The 8,812-nt window shown below is 37.5% G+C and overlaps 1 long non-coding RNA gene across 1 annotated transcript; it reads left to right on the forward strand.

Moving 5' to 3' along the window:
• Positions 1 to 471: 471 nt before the first annotated feature.
• LOC109557269 (uncharacterized) lies at positions 472 to 7,964 on the forward strand. Its single transcript, XR_002180487.2, has 3 exons — positions 472 to 3,547; positions 3,777 to 3,855; positions 4,203 to 7,964. It is a non-coding gene; the product is annotated as an uncharacterized lncRNA (long non-coding RNA).
• The last annotated feature ends 848 nt before the right edge of the window (positions 7,965 to 8,812 follow it).

Consider the following 8,812-nt stretch of genomic DNA (forward strand, 5'->3'; position numbering starts at 1 on the left):
AGGGAGAAATAAGATATGCTTAAATATACAGAAAATAATTCTATGCTTGTAATTCATAAGCCATATACACCTATAATAATGGTAAAAGGATCCCAGGTGCATGTTTTAGTTTAACTGGAATTTTTAAAATGAGTAATCAGAAAGGTTTATGTTTAAACAAATAGATGCCACTTAGATTTTTGACAAAAGTAATAATAATAAAATACCACTTGAGAAAGAGTTCCAAGTAATTGCACAAGCATAATGTGAAATGTTGGTAGCAATGGAGTCAGTGCCTAGAAATGTGCAAGCTACTGAATGTCTGAGGTTCTGAATGATTGGTGCCTTCTCAGCTTAAAAATCTGTAACCCGAAACTCATTGTAGTCCATCGTTTGCTAAATTCTATTTATTTTTAAAATGATATTTTTGCTAAGTTGGGGTAATAGTATATTGGAAGGGAATAAGCTGGATTTCAACAGCTTTTAGTGACTGAGCGGGGGGCCAAAAAAATATTGGGCTAACTGCATCCTAAAACACTTCAAAGTACAAGAGAACCCAGTAGAATAAAGCACAAACTACAACTCAGAAGGGATATCATCTCTGAGCCCCAGGGCTAGGTTAGGACAATTCCTTCTACCATCAGCTAACAGTTGGTTTACCAGCAAGGAGACCAGTGGTCAAAGGAAAGCTTTTTGCATACTGCATGAGTGTCTAAGTACCAGTTGAAAACTCTTCAACACAGAGCAGCTATACAAGATAATACTCCCTGCTTGGAATTCATTTTGCATGAACCTTGGCTTATAACCTCAGAATTGCAGGTATTTCTTTGGTCAAATTTCTAAAGGTTAATTCTTGAAGGCATGAGTAATAATGGACAGGAAAATAGTCATGATTGAAAAAGTCAAAACAATCTTGGAAAACTTTCTGATAAAATACAGTAAATCTTAACTAGGGATCTTGAAAGTGGGCTGTGTGAGCAGTGGGAAACCTGAACAGTTCTTTTCTTTAATCTAGAGCACCTGTAGCAATCTGCAGCAGCATTTCTGCAATAACTTAAGAGGATTCCATGTGCAGGTTAGAGTAAGTGTCCATGAAGATATAGTCAATTTAAATAAATCTGACCCATTATCAAATACAGTAACGCATCCACTTGGCTGCAAACGACTTTATGAAAATTTCCCTGATATAGTAAATATAGAGAAATATAGCTCAACTCTGACTTTCTAGGATAACTGTTGCTTTTTTTTTTTTTTCTTTCAAACAGTTACCATCTGTGGGCCAGTAGTCCCTGTCAGTTGCTTATGAGATGCTTGGTTTCCTCCAAGTTTTGTTCTTAGTCACCTCCTGTATCCTGCATTATGCAGTTAATGATGTGATTCAATCAGAGTAAAAAGCTGACTTGCTTTGGATTATTCAGATCAGATTTTCTAAAGTACATGGCCTACCCATCATCCAGTAGGCCCTGCCAAGGCAGATGGCTCAGGCCTAAGTGGCATCACTTGGAATTATTCTTCCAGTTTTGAAGATACGCACCTAACTATGAAACTCCACAAAAATCTCCACTGTTGTATGTGTGGTGACAAAGTTCAATGAGTATCTTTTAAAAATATATAAAGAAGCACATAGAGGCTTTTAAACATTACATGCTGTAAATCTGAGGTTGTTGAATTAGCTGTTGGTGTTCCTCTTTCTGTAATAATACTAAAGATTTGTCAATCCATGTAAATACTTCTGTTATGAAGATATAATTTGTCTTAAATTTTAGCAATCACTATCATGGGGCATTTGTGACCAAATAGAACCAAATCTAACCCTTTGACTGCAAGGAAATCAAACCAGTCAGTCCTAAAGGAAATCAACTCGAATATTCATTGGAAGGACTGATGCTGAAGCTGAAGCTCCAATACTTTGACCACCTGATGTGAAGAGCCTACTCATAGGAAAAGACCCTGATGCTGAGAAAGGTTGAAAACAAAAGGAAAAGGGGATGGCAGAGGATGGGATAGTTAAATAACATCACCGACTCAGTGGACATGAATCTGAGCAAACTCTGGGAGATAGTGAAGGACAGGGAAGTCTGGCGTACTGCAGCCTGTGGGGTCACAAAGAGCTGGACATGACTTAGCGACTAAACAACAACAACATAACCTAGTCATGACTAAAACAAAAAAATGGGTTAGGTTCTTTTCACTGTAGTAGCAATTGCAGTGATCATAATTGCTAAATTTCAACTTCAGGTTAACAAGTCCCATATCAGTCTGTCTTTGAACAGATCATTGCCAATCCAGTTTCTCAAATCAGAAGCAGGAACCCATGCTTGACAAGCCCCTCCATTCTCACCTGTCTATATGTAATCAGTCATCAGAGTCATCTGACTATACTTCTTTAATATTCATTAACTTCACCCTTCTCTCCATCACCAATGCTGTTACCTTATTGGGGGGCTTCACTGTTCTTACTTGGATGACATGGAGCTCTCCATTGCAATATACTTACTAAGAGCATCACCACATCTCCAAAAGCCAGAAGGAGAATGGGTTTGAATCTTAAGTCTGTCATTTTCTGACTCTGTCAGTGCATTCATTTGTTAACTCAAAAGAATACTACAATGAATGAATTCAACGATATTGTGAGTGTGCCTAATACAATGCCTAGGAGGAGAAGGGGACGACAGAGGATGAGATGGCTGGATGGCATCACCAACTCGATGGACGTGAGTATGAGTGAACTCCGGGAGTTGGTGATGGACAGGGAGGCCTGGTGTGCTGCGATTCATGGGGTCACAGAGTCGGACACAACTGAGTGACTGAACTGAACTGAACATAAGCTTGATACACATGGAATAAATTTAAGCTAAATCTAGAGCTGCACTGTTAAATATAGCTTCCTGTGGTTATTGAGCATTTGAAATGTGTCTAGTCTAAATAAAGATGTGCTTCAAGATTAAAAGGCACATCAGATTTCAAAGAGTTCACGTGAAATGAATAAACTTTCATACTGATTACATGTTAAGATGATATTTGCTAGATATACTGGTCTAAATAAAGTATATTATTATAATCAATGTTCTTTTTCCTTTTTCAATGTAGCTACTAGAATATCTAAAATGACTAATGTGGCTTAAGTAAGATTTCTCTTGGACAGTGCTGATCTAGAGAATGTAATTTAACTTTTTTTTTCTTTTATTCTCTCTCTCACAAATAGGTACCAAATTACATATATATATATATATATATATATATATATATATATATGCATGTATCTGTCAAAATGATGTAAGACCTGAAATCTCTCTGTAAGTTGATCCTCTTGACCCCATGATTAGGAGCTTCACAATGTGGTACCACACCTGGAAATCTCCAGAACAAGATCTCAAGGAAACACAGGAAATTCCTGGAGTGGCAAAACATCCTATTTGAAGATATTCAATTATTCCTCTGTGCATCAGGAGCATCGCCATGACTTAACTATTCATATGCTTGAAAGAGTTTGTTTAGCAAGAGCCTTTGCAGGAAAATAAAAAGAGCCAGCTATATTATTGATGATGGACTAGACAATGCCGTCATGGTGAGTTAACCTCTACATCTTATTCCCTGGGCAAAAGTTTAGTTCTTATTCCTACAAATTTTGATGTAAAATGGTGGGCTCTCCAGGCAGATACTAACCTCATGAATTAGACATCTCAACATGTTCCTCCAAAACAAAACTTCACAGCAGGGGAAGATGGAAGTGGAGGGTCACACACCTGGTCTTATATACTTGGATGCGAGGTGATACATGTCATTTTTACTTACAGCTTGTAGGCCAGAACAAAGCCTAACAGACCTGCAAGGGGCCTGGAAAAAATTCTGGAGCACATGGTGGACTGGTGAACAGTAAGTGTGTCTGCCACATCAGGATTTGGTAGACTTCAAATTTGTTCCTTACAGGCCTAGTTCACACCACTAACTGTATATTCCTTGAGTCTTTCTGGAATCTTAGGGTAATGTTTTTCAAGTACAGTGTCTGGCACAAAGTACTCAATAAATATACTCAGCAGAACGCTTAGATCTGTAAGTTTCACTGTATCTCTGGGCTTTAGGACCCCTGTAGTTGCTGTATCAAATCAGGAAAGTGTAACTGTTGCGTCTCTAACGGCAAAGAAAATTAACTGATAAAAATGCTCAGCCCAGCTTCAGTTGTATTTGGTTTTTATAGTTTTTGCTTTGTTTCTTTGTTCCAGAGCAGAAGTGCATATCTAACCTTCGTGGGAATTAGAACAAGAGTTGTGTCCACACACAACGAGAGAGTGGTTCAAATTCTTGGCAGAATTTGTCTTCAAGTGTCTGCACTTGCGCTGGGACACCCATCTCTACATGTGAATTAGAGTCATTCCCTGTCAGATACTATGTTTTATTTTCAATCAGTACTGTCCATTCTGTAATGGTTCATTGCATAGACTTGAAGATGACATTTTGGGCTGTGTCTTGTATTTGTCACTTACTCGCACTTTGACTGTGGTCAGGTTAATTAACTTCTTGTGTCTAGGTTTTCTCATTTTTAAAGAAAGATGTTTATTTCTATAGTTTCATGTTGGCAAACTAGCAAGTCCATGTAAGTCTAGACTTAATACTAAGACTACTATATCAGTGAAAGATACTGTTATCATAGTGATAATTTTTATTATTGTCTATCCTAAAGATCTTATTCTGTCTAAAAAGAATACTTTAATAAAAGTATTCACTTATATATATGTATATATGTGTGTATATATATATATATATATATATATATATATTCATTCATCCATTTCCCCCTCAATTAACACTCTAATATCTTGAAACATCTTGACCTAGGACAAGATTCCATGCATGTTTGTTGAATGAGTAAATGATATACTAACAAAAACAATGTAACTACTATCAACATTTTGTACATAAATGATCATACATTTAGTTTGCATGCATTTCACTTGACTTTTCACTTGCTTCAAAATATGATTTTAAAAAACCTCCTGGCATATAAAACCTAGATATTGGGGTGAGTGACAAAAAACTCTTCAGTATGGCCAAAAGAATTATTAAGTTCTAAGGAAGAAGCTATATAACATTGCTTAACTATAGTACTTTGGAATACACTTAGAGTAGTACTTGGCACATTTTATTTTAGGTTTTACTGCATCCAGACTTTGCTTTAAAGATAATTAATTTCTCTTTAATAGCATATTTTTAGTGAAATAATAACAATTGGACAAATCCTACCTTCAAATATGTTGAAATATGCAGCCCCTTGAACTCCAAATAAATAGAGATTTTAACGGTGAAGAAAATCCTCCCCCAAATAACATTACAGAATTTAAAATTTAACATTTATGCATGACTTATGCTTCATTTATATATTAAGTGTATATAAAGTGTACTAAAAATAAGCTAATTATTACACAGGTAATGATCAGGACTCTATTTTATCTATTCCTGAATAATGTCAGATAGCTATATTAGATATACATGAACCTAATTTTTTTATATGACTACCATTTCTATTATTTTTAATTGAATCTCTTCGTAGTTCCAGAAAGGTTTACTGGTGATTTACAGTCAAACTTGATATTAACAAAATAAATTAACACAAAGAAAGGAAAACTTCCTAGAGCAGTTGTTGCAGAACCCTAAATATCAGAAGGACCCTCTTTTTTTTAACAAAAGAAATTCATTATAGAACCAACTATCTGAAGTGAACAATGAGAAGCAGAGCAGTCATGATTGACTCAGATAAAGGGACTCTGGTACATGCCTACAGTTCTGCCTTCTCCTCACCTACCTGCCACAGGTTTATGGGTAGCATCTACAAAGAATGAAAGGAGCTAGGTACACAATCTGAAAACCACTAATCTCCTTCATGTATACAAGCCACCTGGTAAAATGACCTCTGAAGTGCCATACCTGTGTTTTCCTGATCCACTGATGTATTCGATAGGCATACTCCTGGAGTAAATATTGGAGTCATATTATTTTCTTCTATTTTTGTCTTCAAGTGTCTAGTAACCAGCCCTTAAGATTTTCTATTAAAAATATGTATAGATTGTCAAACTATGCAACTGTAGAAATATTTTAGTGGAGAAGATTTTAATGTAATAACCCTGTACTTATCGAGAGTCAAAATTAAAAGAAAAAAGCTAGATGAGGGATATTTCCATAAGATCTGAACAGCACAATGTTATTAAGCAGAATCCAAAAAGGATCTAATCTGTACAGAACTCAGTGCCAGAAAAACAGATTGGCAGACTGAAAAGGGGGCAAATAACACAAAATTTTAAATTACCAAAGAAAAAATGCATGTGATCAAGAAATAGAAAATAGTGCAAGCTACTTGTAATCAAAATGCAGGTTAAAGGATATGTTATTTTCCTCCTACCAAATTGACAAAGTTAAAGTCAAGTGGGCCTTAGAAAGCATCACTACGAACAAAGCTAATGGAGGTGATGGAATTCCAGTTGAGCTGTTTAAAATCCTGAAAGATGATGCTGTGAAAGTGCTGCACTCAATATGCCAGCAAATTTGGAAAACTCAGCAGTGGCCACAGGACTGGAAAAGGTCCGTTTTCATTCCAATCCCAAAAAAGGCAATGCCAAAGAATGCTCAAACTACCGCACAATTGCACTCATCTCACACGCTAGTAGAGTAATGCTCAAAATTCTCCAAGCCAAGCTTCAGCAATACATGAACCGTGAACTTCCAGATGTACAAGTTGGTTTTAGAAAATGTAGAAGAACCAGAGATCAAATTGTCAACATCTGCTGGATCATGGAAAAAGCAAGAGAGTTCCAGAAAACCATCTATTTCTGCTTTATTGACTATGCCAAAGCCTTTGACTGTGTGGATCACGATAAACTGTGGAAAATTCTTCAAGAGATGGGAATACCAGACCACCTGACCTGCTCTTGAGAAACCTATATGCAGGTGAGGAAGCAACAGTTAGAACTGGACATGGAACAACAGACTGGTTCCAAATAGGAAAAGGAGTACGTCAAGGCTGTATATTGTCACCCTGCTTATTTAACTTCTATGTAGAGTACATCATGAGAAACGCTGGGCTGGAAGAAGCACAAGCTGGAATCAAGATTGCCAGGAGAAATAACAATAACTTCAGATATGCAGATGATACCACCCTTATGGCAAAAAGTGAAGAGGAACTAAAAAGCCTCTTGATGCTATTAGCAAGGTGAAAAGACAGCCTTCAGAATGGGAGAAAATAATAGCAAATGAAGCAACTGACAAACAACTAATCTCAAAAATATACAAGCAACTCCTACAGCTCAACTCTAGAAAAATAAATGACCCAATCAAAAAATGGGCCAAAGATCTAAATAGACATTTCTCCAAAGAAGACATACAGATGGCTAACAAACACATGAAAAGACGCTCAACATCACTCATTATCAGAGAAATGCAAATCAAAACCACTATGAGATACCATTTCACACCAGTCAGAATGGCTGCGATCCAAATGGCTGGAGAGGGTGTGGAGAAAAGGGAACCCTCTTACACTGTTGGTGGGAATGCAAACTAGTACAGCCACTATGGAGAACAGTGTGGAGATTCCTTAAAAAACTGGAAATAGAACTGCCTTATGATCCAGCAATCCCACTGCTGGGCATACACACTGAGGAAACCAGAAGGGAAAGAGACACGTGTACCCCAATGTTCATCGCAGCACTGTTTATAATAGCCAGGACATGGAAACAACCTAGATGTCCATCAGCAGATGAATAGATAAGAAAGCTGTGGTACATATACACAATGGAGTATTACTCAGCCATTAAAAAGAATACATTTGAATCAGCTCTAATGAGGTGGATGAAACTGGAGCCTATTATACAGAGTGAAGTAAGCCAGAAGGACAAACACCAATACAGTATACTAACGCATATATATGGAATTTAGAAAGATGGTAACAATAACCCTGTGTACGAGACAGCAAAAGAGACACTGATGTATAGAACAGGCTTATGGACTCTGTGGGAGAGGGAGAGGGTGGGAAGATTTGGGAGAATGGCATTGAAACATGTGAAATGTCATGTATGAAACGAGATGCCAGTCCAGGTTCAATGCACGATGCTGGATGCTTGGGGCTGGTGCACTGGGACGACCCAGAGGGATGGTATGGGGAGGGAGGAGGGAGGAGGGTTCAGGATGGGGAACACATGTATAATTTTTTTTAATTAAAATTGAAAAAAAAAATATGTGAAAAAAAAAAAAAAAGCCTCTTGATGAAAGTGAAAGAGGAGAGTGAAAAAGTTGGCTTAAAGCTCAACATTCAGAAAATGAAGATCATGGCATCTAGTCCCATCACTTCATGGGAAATAGATGAGGAAACAGTGGAAACAGTGTCAGACTTTATTTTTTTGGGCTCCAAAATCACTGCAGATGGTGACTGCAGCCATGAAATTAAAAGACGCGTACTCCTTGGAAGAAAAGTTATGGCCAACCTAGATAGCATATTGAAATGCAGAGACATTACTTTGCCAACAAAGGTCCGTCTAGTCAAGGCTGTGGTTTTTCCAGTAGTCATGTATGGATGTAAGAGTTGGACTGTGAAGAAAGCTGAGCGCCAAAGAATGATGCTTTTGAACTGTGGTGCTGGAGAAGACTCTTGAGAATCCCTTGGACTGCAAGGAGATCCAACCAGTCCATTCTGATGGAGATCAGCCCTGGGATTTCTTTGGAGGTAATGATGCTAAAGCTGAAACTCCAGTACTTTGGCCACCTCATGTGAAGAGTTGACTCATTGGAAAAGACTGTGATGCTGGGAGGGATTCGTGGCAGGAGGAGAAGAGGACGACAGAGGATGAGA

Source organism: Bos indicus, chromosome 4 (genome assembly GCF_029378745.1).
Source record: "Bos indicus isolate NIAB-ARS_2022 breed Sahiwal x Tharparkar chromosome 4, NIAB-ARS_B.indTharparkar_mat_pri_1.0, whole genome shotgun sequence".
In the NCBI taxonomy this organism is placed as follows: Eukaryota; Metazoa; Chordata; class Mammalia; order Artiodactyla; family Bovidae; genus Bos; species Bos indicus.